Below are 18,666 nucleotides of genomic sequence, written 5' to 3' on the forward strand. Positions count from 1 at the left end.
ATTAGTTATACAACTCTGCTGCAGACAGCAAGACATAGATGCTCCTGTAAAGGTTTCCTCTGGGAAACACTATGGAGCCATTTTACTGTCTTCTAATCCATGGTATTAGTTGTTCTTACAGATATATATTTTAAAAGTATTGCTGCCTCTTAAAATCCAGCATTTCAGATTTACCTGCTTCGTGCTATTCTCTCTAGTGTTAAAGGGTTCCCTCTCCTCTCCCCTTCCTCCTCTCACTCCCCTCTCCTATTTTTCTGCTTCTCTCTGCCCCTCTCTCTCCTTCCTCTCTCACCCTCACATTTTCTTCTCTCTCTCTCTCTCTCTCTTTTTCTCTCTCCTCCTTCCCTCCCTCCTTATATCTCTGTCCTCCTCAACCTGCCCACCAGCCTGTATGTGTGTTTTCCTAAATAACTGGAAGGCAACACGCCTACATAGAATCAATATAAAAGAGGAGGACTCAGAAGGAGGCTGACTGTACAGGAGACGCCGAAGCTGACCTCCCATGGCCTTCCTCACTTTCTGCATGGCGTTCCAATGGGCCAGGTCACCTGAGTATGACCAGGTCAGCGTTCTTCTTACCAGCAAATTCCCAGGGGGCTATCCGAGGCTGAGTTTGAATTAAGCTGCTCAGATATTATAGCCCTCACTAGAAAAGTAATTGTTTCATGTTTATGTATCTTTTGGAGTGAAATAAAGACTTAAATCTATCTGGGTTACCGCCAGGAGGCTCTGAGCTGCGACCGGATGGCCAGCCTGCTCCCACGGGAAGTGAGCCATTAGGAGACGCCAAGAGCTGCCACGTCCCAGGCGAGCCTCCGCCGCAGCCATGGTGAGTGTCAGGGCAGAGAGGCCGGCGGAGCCCGGCTCAGGATGCAGTCACTGCTCTGGGAGAGCTTGTACTCATGAGCGCGCCTTCGCTGCTCTGTGCCTCAGACTCGGCCAGGGCCCTCTGGCTCCTCAGCCCGGAGTGGAGGCTTGGGGGCCCTGCTCCCCGGGAACTTGGGGAGAGCTGGCCAGCGTGAGGCCGCGACATCCTGCAAGTATACTTGGGGATTCTCTGCCCTCAGCAGTTAAAAATATAAGCAAGACGTCACATTAGTTCAGTATCCCGAGCTCTCCGAAAGTTCCAGGCCTTTGCCGGCCTGCTCGGTGAGCCAGTAACCAGTAAACAGGGGGATGTGCTGTTGTTACCAGCATTTTGCAGAGCAGATGCTGCGCGGCTTTGGGTGCCCCCTCCCCCAAAGCTGGTAACAGGGCAGAGCTGAGATTCGAACCCTCGCCACCATCTCTCGGCAGAGGTGTAGGGCAACTCTATGTGGGCGCTGGGTGCTCGGAACATTCCCCAGGTCTGATGGCAGAGGGAGGAACCAGCATGCGGGCAGGATGGGTTCTTACTGAGAAGGGCAAGGTCAGCCTGGGTGTTCCTCGCTGAGCCTGACTTAGGGGGCAGCCGAGCAAGGTCGGGGTCTCTTGTGGTTTGGCGTTCGTCTTCCGGATGATCGTGTAACGCAGTCGTTAAGTGGCCTGCATCTCATTTTGCATGTTACCTCCAGGTGCAGGAGAGGAAGTACTCAACTTTCTGAAACCACCCTGGTTCAGAAACACGGTTCACAATGTGAGGGTTAAGGGTAAGGGTCTGGACGCTCTGCTGATGACCTGGTAGGAAACGATCCCTCAGTGAACAGTCTTCGAGTGGGCTGTTGGGTGTGAGGGACCTTCGGAATAGGCACCCTGGCTGAGTGAAAGCTTTGATAGCTGGGGGTTGGAGTGTGGCCGTGGTAAGTACTTCACCACCCTGAGCTTTCAGTCCTTCCTGGGTCAGTCTGCTCTGAATTAGCTGTGCCCTTCGAACCGCCCAGAGGGACAGCACTTTGTACCCTGGACAAGTTAGCAGCCAGAGGAGGCTCTTCTTAACTTCCTTCTGTGTGCACATGAGGGCACCCACTTGTTAGAAAGTGTGGCATTTGAGGGCGGGACCTCAACTCACTTGTGTACCTGTCAGGCTGCTCTGTGGCCATCCTCATCCAAGGCCCCCTTTGTGAAAAGTCAAGCTGAGCTTTATACCCGCATGGCTTTTGTAGGGAAAGATGAAATGATGGCAATCTTGTCTGTGCCCCTCTCCCTCCTAAGAATGGTTGATGGACAGTGGTCCATTTAGTCTGCTCATGGATTGACTAAGTGAGCAGTCTCCGTTCCTTCTGTGAGCAAACATTGTGCAGGGGACGGGGAAAGCGGGGCAAAGTAATCAGGGATTCAGGGCTGCAGATGACCCATACCCTGATCCCCAGAAACTGCTCTGTAGGTGAGAAGAAGGGGGCAGGTGTGCAGTGCTGAAAGTATTCAGAAGAGTCCTAGCTAGTTGGGGGGATTCTGTGCCTTGACCCAAGAGAGTATGAGCTGCACCTTGAAACCTGGCTAGGCAGGCAAAGATCCTGACAGCCGCCTAGCCCTGGGTCCTGCTCAGGGGCAGCCGCAGGTCTCTCACAGGCAAAGAACCGGGAACAGCCTCAGGAGGACAAATAAATAAATAAATAAATAAATAAATAAATAAATAAATAAATAAATAGATAAATAAATAAATAGATAAATAGATAAATAGATCTAGCTAGATTTTAGTACAGTAAGGAGTTTGGACTGGTCAATTTTATGTACATTAATCCAAAACATATAATGGAGGAGGTGATAAGTGGAGAAGAGAAACGGAATGTGGTTCCATTGATGCTTGTATTTTTCCTAAAATTTCAGATGAAACTTTAAACTTTATGTATTTGTATCTCTGTCAATTAATTTCTTTTCTAGAATGTACGGGTAGAACAAATGATAATTAAGTATACCTTTGCTGCCTTGTGGCATAGTGGCTTGTAAGTTGGGCTGCCAAGTGCAAGATCAGCCGTTTGGCCCCACCAGCAAAAGATGACGCTTTCTACTTCAGTGAAGAGTTAAAATCATGGACACCCACAGGGGCAGTTCTGCTCTGTCCTATAGAGTGCTATGCGTCACAGCCAACTCTCTAGCAATGAGTTGAGTTGGTGCCTTTAAACAACATTTTACCACTAGGGACGAGGCACAATAATATTGTCCAGTCAGTTGTCTTCTACAGTCTCTAGTTCAGGTCTGGCAGTGAGCTTCTAATAAGTTCACTGTAGGCAACAGTCTGTGTTTTAGGCTACTTTAACATGCTTAATTTTATAATATAGTAAGATTGAATTTTGTACAGCCAATTGCATATACATGTATAGTTAACCTAGTTGCTTGACATAGGTTGAATCAGATCCACTCTTATTTTAAGGAAAGACTTCTATTCTCGAGAAACACTAATCGTCAGAAAGCCTGAATAAGAAAATGTGAATGTGTTCATGAAAATCCATCACCAGTGTGATTGGCAATAATGTAATATTTGCTTACAAATGGCAGAGTTACACAGTTAACTCATGAAGGACGTCAGAATTAGAGGCCTTGATCCCACCCCACCTGCATGCGAAATTCTAGGAATAAATTTTTTACTTTCCAGAAATTCACCTGCTATTCAACAAGGGTCTTACCAATAACGTAAAGTTAACTAACACATATTTTTTTAACAAGTATGTTTAATGAAAGTATCTGAAAATATTGCAATAAGGCTTTCAACATTTAATAAATTTTCAAGATATTAACAATATGAAATATTAAGAATCCACTTCAAAAATCCAATGTGTTCTAGATCATTCCATTATCGTGTTGCTTTGCGCCTTGGTTAACAATTGTTCCGTATGTCTGAGTGATCAGAACTCCAAGCCCCACTGTCTCCTGGACCTAAAGGCTGGGAGGTCCTGGGATGCCCCCACCTCTTCTGGTCGGAGTAACGCCTCAGAGCTGGGGGCTGCAAGGGGGTGTGGGCAGATGGGGGGGTGTCCACAGGCCAAACACCCAGAGGCCCTGCCCTGGTGTCTGGACACATTCTGCCCCCACTGCACATGGAACATGGCTGGCCTCTGCCTGAGGGGCAGGATGGTGGCCTCCCAGGCCTCCTAGCCCTTCCTGTTGGCCGACTCCTGAGCAACCCTCCCGGAAGTCAGGGTGGCTGCACAGAATGCCTGGCGAGCGAGTGGGGCCACTGGGCACTTGTGCGCACACTACCTCCCTCCCATCCTTGCCCCCCACCTGAGCAGGAGGCCGCCCACGCCCTCATGGCTGAGGGCAGTGACTAACTACTGGAATGGTCTCTGCGGGCAGCAGGCTCTGCACCTCCTCACAGGGGATCTGCTCAACCTGGCCACCAGGCCAGCCAAGTCAGCCCGCCTCCGCCCAGTCCCACCACGCTTGCCACAGCCACGCGCCTCCAGAGGAAATGGTCCCTGTGGGCTGCACGCACAGACAATGTAAACAGGGCACCTGGCTGTGCTTTCCAGCAGGACAAGGCCCCTCCCTTTTAAATTTTCACAAAAGTGTGTACAATAAAATATGTACTTAAGCACTTCAGAAATTTTAAAAGAATCTCTAAAAAAGTATATATGTACAGGGTTAAAATATCTCCCAGAGCGGAAGGCGCAGGCCTGTGCGTAGGAATGTGTGTGGGACTCTGCCCTGCCCCCCGCTCCAGCCCATGGCCTGAGCAAGGCTGGCTGGGCCCACAGTCACCAGCCTGAAATGGGGAGAGGGCAGACAGGAACATCTCTTGGGGACAGAGACAGCCGTGAGGCTGGTGGATGTGGCCCTGAGCTGGGAGGAGGGAGCCTCCCAACCATGTCCAGAAACTGGAGCAAGATGAGCGGCCCCACCAGCCCCGCTGGCCCACCACAAAGGTCCAGCAGCCAAGTACCAAGGGGCTTTCTTGGGGCTGCCCGGTGTGGGGGCGAGAAAGGGGAAGCGGTGTGGCTAAAGGAAGACATTTGGCTGGGAGACATTCATTTCAACATCAAGGGCAGTTGACTTGACCCGACTCTCTGAATTTCAATAAACTGATTTAGGGACACTTCTTGAACTGGAGCTTCCTGTAGCCCAGTCTGGGGGAGGTGTGCCCTGGTTAGACCCCCGGTTGTGTGTGTGGGGGGGGGGAGAGCTACTGAGCCCCCACCATGCTTTGCCCTGCTTGTTTGAAGTGGAAAAAAATCAAGTCAACTTTGTGGTCAGCATAGGTGGCCCGGTTGACAACAGGCAGGTTCGGAGCCTTCCTTTGGCCACAGGTGAGAAGGACAGGGGAAGGTGGCGATATTCCAGAACAGCACCCCCTCTCCCCCCCCCCCCCCCACACACACAGACGGCTGTGCTGGGGCAGACAGGATGCAGGAGAGGAAGCCTCGGGTGCTGGGAGAGTCTTCTCGGCCTAGCTCTGGCCCTGCTCCTCCTCCTCCTCCTCCTCCTCCTCCTCCTCCGTGAAGTGGGTCTGCTTCTTGCGCACGTTCCAGTGCAGGCACTGGGCCAGGCTCTCGAACCAGTCGCTCACAGGGTCCTGGACGCAGATGGAGGGCAGCGGGTAGCAGGAGGTGGCGATGATGATGCTGTCTCCGTGGCGGATCTCCTGTCTTTTCCGGCCATCAAAGGAAACCCATGCAGTGTTCCTGGCTTCTGGAGACAGTGTGATCTTGAGCTCCACTCCGGCGGGGACCACAATGGGCCGGAAGGACAGCGAGTGCGGGCAGATGGGAGTGATCATGATGCCTGGCACGTTGGGATGGATCATAGAGGCCCCAGCTGCGGCCGCGTACGCTGTGCTTCCGGTCGGGGTGGACACGATCACTCCATCACCCTGGACTGTGGTGATGAGGTGTCCATCCAGGTAGACGTCCACGTTGGAGAGGTAGGAGGAAGGGCCTCTGTCAATCACCACCTCATTTAGGACCTGGTACTGCATGACCTGCTTCCCAAGCTCAGTGTCGGGGGCCAGCGAGCCATTCTCTCCGACTCCGTTGGAAGCAGCCGGCTTCTGGCCCCTGAGCTCCTTCACCACTCGGACCTTGAGCCGACTCCGGAGCACGATGGCTGCATTCCCCTCTATCACCTGGGTAACCTGGGACTGGAAGTTCTCAAAGTTGAAGGGCGTCAGGAAGCCCAGAGAGCCGAGGTGGAAGGCCATGACAGGAGGCACGCTGCCCTGGAAGAGGGAGGAGGCGTACAGCAGGGTCCCATCTCCCCGCAGGCAAATGATGAAGTCGATCTGATTGGAAATGTCATCGTAATCTTCTCAGAAAGTGCAGAACTTCTTCTTCACCGCTCCGAAATTCTCGTCCCTCGCGATTGCGGGGTCTTCCAGCACCTTCTTCTCCACGTACACGATCATGTTGTTCTCCTCCACGAGGTGCACACACAGCTCCTTGAAGGGCTGCAGCAGCCTGTCGTCTCGGATCTTCTTGATGACCAGGACACTCTTCGGGGCCTTGTTCCATGTCAGCCTCTGGCTCGCCGGGTCCTGGATGTGCATGATGGTCTGAGGGTTCTGCAGCACACATGCCTTTGGTCCAAAGGTGGTCACTGGGCATGGCCCATGCAGGGAGCGGGTCCTCCTGAACTCCTTGGTGCTCCCCAAGGCGGGGGAGGCAGACAGGCTGTGGGACTTGGCCCGGCCCCCCGGATGGGGTGGCTGTGGCTCCAGTCCTCATCCCCGTGGCAGGCTGTGCAGCGGTACGCGGTCAGGTCCGGGCTCAGCTCCCGGCTCAGGCTGTTCTTCTGCTCCATGGCCACAGCTGGTGGGCGGGGCTGTCGAGGGGCAGAGACCCGCCGGTACCGTTCGCTTCCGCCGCGGTCGCCCGCGGGGGCGCCTACATGCCCGGCCGAATTGGCGGGCCCCAGAGCCCCTCCGCCGCCGCTCGCAGTCGCTAGCCGGCTCCCGGCGCTGCGGCCGCCCGGCCCTCCATGGCCGCCCGCCCTGTGGCCGCCGGACAGCGCCGGGACCCGAGCCTAACACATATTTTGTATGCTATATATACCATGTACTTTGCTCACATTATGCTGCATTTTCATATGAGATTAAAAAGTTATTTCACAAAATATGCATGGTGTTTTAATCTACTGTTGTAGCCAAAGTGATGACACTTCAATTTTTCTTTCTTCTTCTATATTTTAAATCATTTTATTAGGGGCCCATACAACTCATTTTATAATCTGTACATACATCATTTGTGTCAAGCACATTCGTACATATGTTGCCATCATCATTCCCAAAACACCTGCTTTCTACTTGAGCCCCTGGCATCAGCTCCTCACTTTTCCCCACCCTCCCCACTCCCCCTCCCCCTGAACCTTTATAATTTATAAATAATTATTATTTTCTCATATCTTACACCATTTGAAGTCTCCCTTACCCAGTTCTCTGCTGTCTGTCCTCCTCCAGGGAGGCAGTTCCATGTAGACCTTGTCATCTGTTCCCCCTTTCTCCCTCATCCTCCCTCCACCTTCCCGATATCGCCACTCTCATCACTGTGCCTGAGGGGCTCATCTGTCCTGGATTCCCTGTATTTCCAGTTCCTATCCATGCCAGTGTATATCTTCCTGTCCAGCCGGATATGCAAGGTAGAATTGGAATCATAATAGTGGGGGGGGGGGAGAGGAAGCATTCAAGGACCAGAGGAAAATTGCATGTTTCGTTGCTGCTACACTGCACTCCGACTTCTATTTTTTAAGTAATGGTCCCACTGATGGGTTAACTTCACTCGAAATGATGAATAACTCTGGATGCAGACCTCCATTTATGTTACACATCAAGCAATTTAACATTGTCTGGTAGCACCATGACTTCCCTCTGCTTCTTGAAAGCACTTCTAAAATCACTCGTGGCACTTCATATGGTTCCCGTGTGTTATTTCAGATTAGTATTACATTAAATGTGGTTGCTGCATACTCTGATGTCAATTTGAGGATAAGAATGTAGGGCTGGAGTCTAGTCTGTCAATTGAATCATAGCCAATGAGGCCTCTGTTGGGGCATGCCCCTCTCCTGAGTATTGTGGGAAATCTGGTTGTCCCCCTTGGAGGCAGAAGGCACCTCTCTCTCTCAACCCTTGGAGACCCTCTACTGATAAAACTGACTCCCTGTGAGACATCCCCTGAAGAGAAACCACATGGACCTACCCAGATGCAGCCTCTGGAGCTAGAGAAGTCATGTCGAGACCCCTGCTTGTGCTGAGATGTTTATAATGCCACTGGATCCACAACACTGCTAACTCACTGGCCTATGAAACTCCTGCACTAGGAATCGTTGCATGTGTTTGAGTCTGAAGAGGACTTTATAGATTGGTATTGGATATATGGGCTAATATTGGATTTATGGACTTGATCTGGATTGGGCTGGGATATTTTCTCAATATTCAATTTCTCTTTTAAATAAACCTCTTCCTTATGAGTCTTCCTGAATTTGGCACATATGAGTCTTCCTGAATTTGTTTCTCTAGTCTACCCAAAGTAACACACTAAATATGATGAAAAATATGCAAGAACGACCGAAGATCAATTTTTACTTTTATATTTAGTGCAGAGAAGAACAGCTCACTTTGAAATGATCAGCATCACCTGGCTTTACATATACATTTTTTAAAATTTGCATAAAAGATGATTCACACAGCTCAAATCTGTGTTATTCAAGGATTTACTCTAAGTAGAATTAGTTTAGGCTAATTTGCTTTATAGTCCTACAAATTAATTTGAAACATTCCTTTTTAATAAATAAAACTGTGTCATGTTATTGTATTTCTTTTTATTTTCTTCCTGAGAATTGAAAAAAATGACCTTTTAGACTATTATGCTAATAAAATTAATAGGCATAAAATGCATTTTTGCAATAATATTAACCTGTAAGAAAATATTTCAAGAATATTTCAGATTAAAGGCAAACCTAAACCATGATGCATGGAATTAACAAGTGAGATAATTTCTTTTAACTATGGTTATGTTTATTTTACTGTTAAGCATTCTTTCTGCTAAGTATATATACATAATATTTTATATATATTGGAAATACAGCTATCTTCTTTTTATACTGGCCCTTTAACATCATTTTATAAGATAAAATTTAAAATGAAAATTAATATATTCTGGAATATTTATATAATGGAGCATATAAGGGGCTCAAGTTATAGAAACTTCTCAGACATAACCAAACACTTTGAGTGAATGAGTTCCTTGGCTGGACACAGGAATCTGAGTCTCAGTGGACACTAAGGTCAATTGTCATAACGTAGTGCACAAGGACAAAGTGCTCCATCATACTTGAGTATCAAGTGGGATCTCAAAAAGTTTTGGATGGCCATTTACACATTGATCTTTCCCCATCTAGAGGATTTCTCCCCCACCCACCTCTTGTCGGTGGTGGCCTGTGTGTTGCAATGATGCTGGAAACTACATCACTGGTATCCCCAATGCCAGCTGGGTTACTCAACGTGAACAGGTTTCAGCTAAGGACATAGTATAAAGAAGGACCTGACTGCGCACGTCTAAGAAAGTCGTGGCTGAAAACCTTATGCACAGCATTGAAGCATTGTCAGATCCTGAAGGCCTGATGAATTTCCAAAACATTGCCGGAGATGCTGTCAGAGAACCCATTCCAGTGCCTTGAGCTGGAAGGCACCGGAAATGGAAGGAAGAGGAACTGCCTCCTCAGGAGAGTCAATCATAACAACCTGAGTAGAGTAAGGCATGTGCGAGTGGAGACTTCCAGATTGAGTTAGTCTATTGTGCCAACCTGGCCAATAAACACATGTGGGGTTAATTGAAGGGAGGAGGGATAAATGATTCAGTGAGCCTTGCCCTTCCAGTTCTCGGGTCTCTTGCTTCTGATGATCGAACCAGGGTGCAGCTGCCTTAGCCAGGTCCCTGCTTCTACTTGCAAGGTTCACTTCCTGCAAGACATCCCTGAGGAGAAGTCACATGGACCTACCCTGATGCAGCCCTGAGGCTAGAGCAGCCGTGTGGAGAGCCCTGCCGGCGCTGAAATGTTTACACGTTCACTCCTGCAGTCGGCATCATTGCGTGTGTTTTGTGAGATGTGTGTGTTTAGGAGGATTTTGTAGATTGGTGTTGGACATATGGCTTAATGGGTTAATGTTGGACTTGTGGGCTTGGGCAGCACTGGGTTGGGATGCTTTCTTGATGCGCACTTAACCTTTATATAAAACTCTCTCATATACATGAGTTTCTGTGGATTTGTTTCTCTAAAGTACCCAGACTAATACACAGATCTTCATCTCCTGACGGGTTACAACTAAACGTAAAAAGAAACAGCTTCAAAAACTGAAACTTGGAATGTACAAAGAGGAAAGAAAGGAAATCAAGACACCTGGAGACAATGAGTCCCCTGCATGAAAGGATATCAATCTACATGACAATGAAACCAGGACTAGATGGTGTCTTGCTCCAAAAGGGTACACATTATAAAGTCCTGAATAGCGTGGGACATAAAGGTGGAACCGAACTCAAACTCTTAAAACAGAGCACTGGTAGCATAGCAGTTGCTCATTGGGCTGCCATCTTCAAGGTCTCCAGTCAAAAACCACATGTAAAGAAAGAGTTACAATCTGGGAGACCCACGGCAGTGCGACCCTGCCCTGTACGGTAGCCGTGATTCAGAATCGACTCAATGGCAGAGAGTAATGGTTAAATAGAAATGTTTATTTAAAAACAAAATAGCAAACTGAGCAAAACCCCATTTTGCACACTTCTAATATATACGGGATCGCCCTGAGTCGGAATTGACTGAAAGAAAACTTTTAAAAAATGTATTTAGTCATGGTGCCATAGTCATGATTACTACAATTCCTAATACAAAGGATCTGGATTTAGGGCCTGCTCTGTCTCTTGCATTTTTAGACATGTTGTCAAATCCTACTATGTCTCCCATCCTCCATTTCTAACAGGGACACAATAGAGTAAAGTTTGAGAAGACTAGCACCTGTAAGGCTGAAGTCTGGCAAGGAAGGAAAACTTAACTATTTTCCCCTATAGTAAATATTAGGAAAAATGGTTAGACTGCTCTCTCTCTCTCTTTTTTTTTTTTTTGTTTGCACTCAAAAGCAGGTGATTTCTGAGACCTAGGAAAATAAGGCAGTCAGATTGATTCTGGCTCTCACAAGTTACACTAATTACTTCAGCATTGATGAGTTGTTTTGGAATTCAGTAAAATGATTCAGGGAACATATGAAACCTAGGACATTATACTCTTTTCACAAGAAATGGCTTTTATTAATATTGCAAGTCATAGGAGCATCATGATTAAAATTTAGCCTGACAATTGAGTTGTGTAGGCTGACAGTGGAGCCCTGGTGGCACGACAGGTTACTTGGGTTGTTAACCATAATGTCAGCGGTTTGAAACCACAAGCCGCTCCACAGGAGTATTCTGCTCCAGTAAAGAGTTAGTTTTGGAAACAAGCGTGTGTGGGGAAAATCTGTGACTCCAGAGGCCACCACTTTCCACGGTTCATCGCCCATGGGAGAAAGCTTATAACTTTGCCATGGGAGCTTATGCAGCAGTGGCTGGCATGTCTCTCTCTCTGCCTGAGATACATGGACATGTTGCCCCTTGTTCCCTGGCTGAGACTGCAGAAAGCGCAGCCACCTGCAAACCTATCAGTTATTTCATGTTCCTAGTCATGTCCTTCCCTCCCCCCTGTGTATAATTCTACCAAAGTGTTCCTGCTTTTTTGGGCGCCTGAAGAATGGTAAATTGACCTTTGTGTGATCCTGACATGAGCATGCAGGCAGCGTGACCTAAAGACTATAGAGGTTTGCCCATAATAAAGCTCTGGTCCCTGGACTATCTGTGCTGTAGGGACCCCGCATCCTAACATTGGCTGTACCTTTTGTATGTAAGTTTTCTCCTGAAGATGTACCCTCTCAAACCCATTCTATTTGTGAGCTAAGAATTGGTCTCTACATTATCTTACAGACTGGGGCAGTTTTACTCTATCTGGTAGGCTCATTGTGAGTGAGAATCCACATCATGGTAGTGACGGGGTAGGTAGTATTTGTCTAAAATTCTATTGTTATAGAAGAGAGGTGGGTAAGCTACCGTCCCCTCCATAAAACTAGCCTTTCATATGCTTTTCTAAGTAAATTCTTATCGGAACATAGCCATGTCCATGTTGCTGCTACATGGATAAGGTTGAATACTTGTATGTGATATCATATCCATGCAAAGCTTAACGTCTTTAGTATCTGTATCTTCAAAAATAATTTGCTGGCCCTTGTTATAGAGTTAATATACCTATGTTAAGAACACTTAAAAGTCATTTATTTCAATTACCTAGTAAATACTAGTATGTTTGCTACTGCATCACCCTAGTATGAAGAGTCCCTAGTCTAATCTCTTCATCTCATACAAACTGCTACACATTAATCTGAACATTAGAAATTACTCCGTGTTCTCTCTTTGACATTCCTTTCATCTGCCAAGCCAACCTATAGAAATGTCATTTCAGAGTAAAATATGAACTTCTCATTATTCTTTACCTCAATCTATCTATATATCTATCTCTATCTATCTATATCTATACCCAATACCATCTTAGACCTGAACATACTTGCTACCAATCCTTTAGCCCCTGATTCACATTTTTTATTCCACATCAAAGTTATCAAGCTGTGGCTCCTGCTTCCTTGGCTTCATTCCAATTGAGAATTATTCAGGGGTGGGAAGGGGGTGAGCAGGCGGGGGGGGGGGGCTATTCAGTCCTAAGCTCTGGAACCAGTGTGGGTCACCTTTCATAGCAAAGTGGGTTTTGTAATTATGATTATATTGAGAATCTTAAAACAGTAGAATTATCCTGGATTATCTATGTGAGCCTTAAATACTATCATTTGTTCTTACAAATGGAGACACAGAGAGATTTGATTACAGAAGTAAAAGGGAATCTGAGATGAAGTAAACATTTCAATGATGTGGCCACAAGCCAAGAAGTACTGACAACCATCAGAAGGTAGAAGGGTAAAGAATCATATTTCCCCGAGAGGATTCAGAAGGAAACTGTGGTAAGAGATTGACTTTAGCCCTCTAAGACTGGGCTTAGGAGCCCAAGGGGCAAAGTGAGGTACTTACTGAGATGCTCGCCACAGTCCACACTTCACAAGCAGAGCCTCCACAGGAGAAAGATATGGCTTTCTATCTCCCAAAGATTTACAGTCTCAGAAACCACAGAGACCATTCTACTCTGTCCTACAGAGTCTCAATGAGCCAGCCATCGAGACTCAGAATCAAGCCAGCCATGAGTTTGTTTTCAGGCTCAGTTCGGTTGCATGTCCCTGAATGTTAACAGAGAATAAATATGCATTAAATATATTATTTTAAGCCCTCCAAATAAAATGGAATGAGAAGTAATAGACATTTTCATAATTATTATACATAAATAGGTATACAAAATATAACTATAGTCTTTTAAAAATATGTTGGTCCTTTATAATCATTTTATAAGATATTAAGATCAAATCTAAAATGAAAGTGAATAGGATACCAGGAAGGTAAGGTGAAGGTGGAGGGAGAAAGGGTAAACTGATCACAATGATCTACATATTACCCTGTGGTAGTTACATAATCTAGGGTCAATTTGGGACTTGACAGGATTAAGAGTGAAGGGGTGGAGTCTAGTCTGTCAACAATCAGATCATAGACAGTGAGGCCTCTGTGTGGGGTGACCTTTTTCTGAGGATTCTGGGAACTCCAGTGTCTCCTCTTTGGAGGCGGGAGACACATTCTCTGATCACTCTCTGAGAGGCGCTCTATTGATAAGACATATGACACCACGCTGATAGACCCCGTGGCCTGGGAACTGCAGGAGCCACACGGAGACCCCTGACAGTGTTGAGATGATTACAATGCCACTGGATCCACAACGCATCCAACCCACTGGCCTGTGATCCTCCTGCATTAGGAATCATTGCATGTGTTTCATGAGTCTGAAGAGGACTTTACTGATTGGCATGGGACATATGGGCAAATATTGGAATTATGGACTTGATCTGGACTGAGCTGGGATGTTTACTCAATATTCAACTGCTTTTGTATATAACCCTCTTTCTTATACACATATGTGTGCTTATGAATTTGTTTTTCTAGTCTGCCTAGACTAGCATAAACCCCTTCCTAAGGAGATGGACAACAGAAAAGTAGGTGAAGGGAGACAGCAGTTGGACAGTAAGACATGGGGTACGACATGGGATTGGGGGAGAATTATAAATTATCAAGGGTTCATGAGGGATGGAGAGTGGGGAGGAGAGAATGAGGAGCTGATATCAAGTGTTCAAGTAGAAAGAAAATGTGAGAATGATGATGGCAACATATGTACAAATGTGCTTGACACAATGGGTGGATGGATGGATTGTGATAAGAACAGTACGAGCCCCAAATAAAATGATTTATAAAATTAAAAAAGAGATAGAGAATAGGAGAGACTGGTTGACTATTAGGTAATTTGATATGTGATATATATTAGATCATATTATATCTGCAGTCATTGGTCCATGGCAGCTCCCTTCAGCTGGCAACTACATCCTTCTCTGGTTCTGTGCAACTAATCCAAGTGCAGCTTTGGCTTCTGCTTGCTGTTCTGAACCTCTGTGCCAGTCTCTGGTGCCTCTGGCTCATCAGCTTCCCCACTCCGACAGAAATCTTGGACACACACATTTGAGAGAAACTATTTGTTCAAAAGGATTTAATTGTGCTGTGAATCTATCCATTGACATGGTGAAGCATACAAAAGGCAATATCGTGAAAATTTATTGACACAATCAAACATATTGAGGGAATTACTCACTGGATCAGGGGCTCACAACTATATCCTTAAAGGACACTAAAATTGATTCACATACGAGTGTCTACAAAGTTAATGTTCTGCGTTGTACTTTGATAAGTTCTTCAAGGCTCCTTAATGGCTAGCTAATCTGGACCTAGGAGCCTCACCTTGTCTAGAGGAAAGAAGAGTGACAAAAAACAAAGGACAAGTCAATACAATGAATACAATTAACTAATAGATCACACAAACATCAATTTCCAAGACCTGAGACCATAAAAATTAGATGGTGCCCAACTACCGCTACCCATTGCTCTGAAAAGGATCTCTTTAGAAAGTTCTGAGTAGAGGGCAGGAGTAAAACGAAAACCCCCAAGGGTATAGGTTTACTCGTTCAGTAGGACTGGTGGAAGACTCTGGAAGTTAGTTGCTCTTTGGGTTTTAAATTGAACTCATTCCTATTGTGCCTCAATTTTCAGGCAAACAATAGGTAGATCAATGAAGGGAGGATGGTCTAAAAGAGGAAGATACTTTACAAGACAGATTGACACAGTAGCTGCACCAATGGGCTCAAGAAAAAGTAATTGTGTGTGTGGTGCAAAACTCGACAGTATTTTGTTAAACATCAGGTCTCCCAGGCACCTAACAACAATAATAAGGGGAACAATAGCCATAGTGAGGTAAGCACACATTAGAATAATCAACTATTTGATATAAAAGTATAATTTACTTAAGGACAAAGATTAAAAGGGTTAAGATAGAGAAAACAAAGAAAACAGAAAACATAGGGAGGAAGTAGTAGAGTAAGAGATGATACAGTAAGGCATTTGCAATGAATAAGAAGAATCTAAATAAGCATGAATTGTTGAATATAAATCTGATGATATGCTCTGTACACTTTCTCTTAATTCACAATAACCTTAATGTAATATTTAATATAAAATACATCAAGATACTGTCTTAAATAAAAAGAGAAAAAAAAGGTATTGTATTAATTTAATGAGACTAGACAAGTTTACTGAGAATAAAGAGCACAGGGCACTATTTTGGGTGATAAAGAGGAATTTAAGCTAAAATATAATTTCTCAAAATGTGTGCATTATAAATCTTTAAATATTTAACCCAGTAAGTCCACTTCTAAGAAATAACCATAAATGCACAAAATTCTTAAAATAGCTCAATTTATTCCTACACTTCAACACTAAGCATATCCTCATAGATTATTTTTACTTTCCTCTAATGGGGTGTTATAGAACTATTAGAACTATATTTTATAATAACATTTTGCACATTATGCACATTTTAAATGACCATGGATTTTCCTTATGTAAAATTATCTATCAGATTCAAGCAAATTGAAAATTGTTACGGTAGAACTGCAAAAGTGTTAACAGTAATAGGCTCTAGGTGATGAGAAAATGGGCAATGTCTATTGAGTTACACTCAATTAATATGACCCTTCCAACTATAGTCCCTTAAGTGATATATGACAATTTGGGATTTCATAAACTTGTGGCTATAATCCAACTTTAGAAGTCATTATCTGCTAAGGGATAGGATGAGATTAAGACCTGAGTTAAGAGAAGGTTTGAATCAGGCCTTACTTTCATTTAATGGCCATCTTGAGAAAACGCTGCTTCTGAAGGGCCCAGGACAAAGTCTAGCTGATTATGATTAGTATAAGGCTAATGCCCGTTGGAAACAAACTACCAAAAGCTCTAGGTCATAGGTGCAGAAATAAGATGCAGTGCAGGAGCGGAGAAGAGATTGTTATATTTGAGTGAGGATTCTATGTTAACTTGCTTACACCATTACTGCTCAATGCAATGCTCCCCCAAAGGACCTTTGGCTTCATGGGTCTAGGAAGAAGGTGGGAGAAGATACTGATAGGATTCACCTGCAAGCAATTCTGAGCATGATTATACTAAAATGATCTCATCACTGACAGGATCCAGGAATGAAGATCATCCTCTGGACCCAGCATCAGATTAAACCCTGCATGACCTTCAGAGTTTGGACTGAACAGCACCAACCACCACCAGAGATATTTCCTCAAACTTTTGTGAGTCTCTATGGGACCGTGCATGGATTTTAGAACCAACAAACTGAAAAATTATGGTCAAGAGAGGACTGGGGGAGGAATGGACCAGAAAACCATCTTGAAAAAGTTGGATATTTGGGACATCTTCAATCTCCAACTCCTGGAGACTTGTTTAGTATTCATTATTACAAAAGAAATTATTAACATATGCTTAATTGTTTGCACTTTATACCTCCTAATTTTTTTACAATGAGGCTATAATTTTTTTGTTGTGGTTGCCACTCATCGTTGGTGGCTTAAAATGTCAATAATTTTAAGAGGTTGATTATTGTTATTGTTAGATGCCATCTCGTTGACTCTGACACATAGTGGCCCTATGCACAACAGAATGAAACACTGCCTGGTCCAGCACCATGCTCACAATTGTTCCTATGCCTGAGTCCATTAAAACAGCCACTGTGCCCAACAAACTCACTGAGAGCCTTTCTCTCTGTCACCACCCCTCCACTTTATCACACATGATGTCCTTCTCCAGAAAGTAGTCTCTCCAGACAATATGTTCAAGGCATGTAAGACAAAGTCTTGCCATCCTTGCCTCTAAGGAGCTCTATGACCTCACTTCTTCCTATATAGTTGTTTGTCCTTTTAGCAGTTATAGAACTTCCAAAATTCCTCTCTGGTACCAAAATTTAAATGCATCAATTCTTCTAGAGTCTTCTTTATTCAATATCCCACTTTCACATGCATAAAATATAATGGAGCATATCATGGCTTGGGGCAGGCACGCCTTAGTCCTCAAGGTAGCCACATCCTTGTATTTCAATACTCTAAAGTGGTCTTGGGCAGCAGACTTACCTAATGCAATGTCTTTTGGTTTCTGAACTGCTGCTTCCTTGAGTATTGATTGTGGATCCAAACCAAGCAAAACCCTGGACAACTTCAACCTTTTTCTCATTTCATCATGATGTCACCCTCTGGGCCAGTTGTAAGGATTTTGATCTTTCTTACAGTGAGTTGTAATCCATATGGAAAGCTACAATCCTTGTTCTTTATCAGCAAATGCTCAAGGCCTCTTCACTTTCAGCAAGCCAGGGTATGCCATCTGCATACTGCAAGTGTTAATAATTATATGATAGTTATTGTGAATTCCAGAGAGGTTCTCATTGGAAAGAAATTTGAAAAGATTTTGATATTTTGCAATAAACAAATGGAATGCTCCTAACTAAAACAACACTGACAATCTTGTCCTGTGCCTGAATAATATGACACCAGAAAAAAAAATAGCATACATACCACATCATACTTTTCTTATTCGTTGATCATATACTCTCCAATTTCAAATCTCTTTCACTTTCCAAAGCTGTGGAAATCTCTCTCCCCAACTACGCCTTTTCCTGTGTTCCACAGAAGCCATGCACAGTCCATTCACAAGCCACCTGGATTCTACAGGAACTTGGACGATTTTTATTTTCCAAGATGGGATGCTAAGGGAGAAATCAGACGGGCACATCACTGGCACCCTGCTGGCTGAGAAGCGGAAAGATGAACGCACTGACTCCAGTAACTGGGCTGTCCTCTCAGCAATGGTTACAGATGTTTGCTAATCACCCTTCCAGGAAGGTTTCCCAGCACTGCTCACAATGTTGCCGGGGAATTAGCTATGGACTGTCTCATAGAGTATAAGAGTTAAGGTGGGTGGCATGCCTCTGAATGTGGACCTTTTCATTTCTCTTTTCTGAATTGGCTCACAATAAAAAAACGACTCAAAAGATTCTCAGCTTAGTGCCACACCTTGGATCAGCAGGATGAGCGAAATTGCATTTGCATATGAATGCAGATTAGAACCTACCCAAGATTCTTGACTTGTCACTACTTAAGTTGAATCAATTGCTCAAAGTCAAGTTCAGGCCTAGGGGGAAGATAGGAAAATAAGCAGTGGA

The 18,666-nt window shown here is 44.9% G+C and overlaps 1 long non-coding RNA gene and 1 pseudogene across 1 annotated transcript; one reads left to right on the plus strand and one right to left on the minus strand.

The window, feature by feature from the left end:
- The first annotated feature begins 772 nt into the window (after positions 1-772).
- On the plus strand, positions 773-18,461 carry LOC142443448 (uncharacterized). The gene is made up of 3 exons (XR_012783518.1): positions 773-829; positions 16,634-16,747; positions 18,134-18,461. It is a non-coding gene; the product is annotated as an uncharacterized LOC142443448 (long non-coding RNA).
- LOC142442638 (NAD kinase pseudogene) lies at positions 4,775-6,834 on the minus strand (annotated as a pseudogene).
- Positions 18,462-18,666: the final 205 nt, after the last annotated feature.

This window comes from Tenrec ecaudatus, chromosome 3 (genome assembly GCF_050624435.1).
Source record: "Tenrec ecaudatus isolate mTenEca1 chromosome 3, mTenEca1.hap1, whole genome shotgun sequence".
Taxonomy (NCBI): domain Eukaryota; kingdom Metazoa; phylum Chordata; class Mammalia; order Afrosoricida; family Tenrecidae; genus Tenrec; species Tenrec ecaudatus.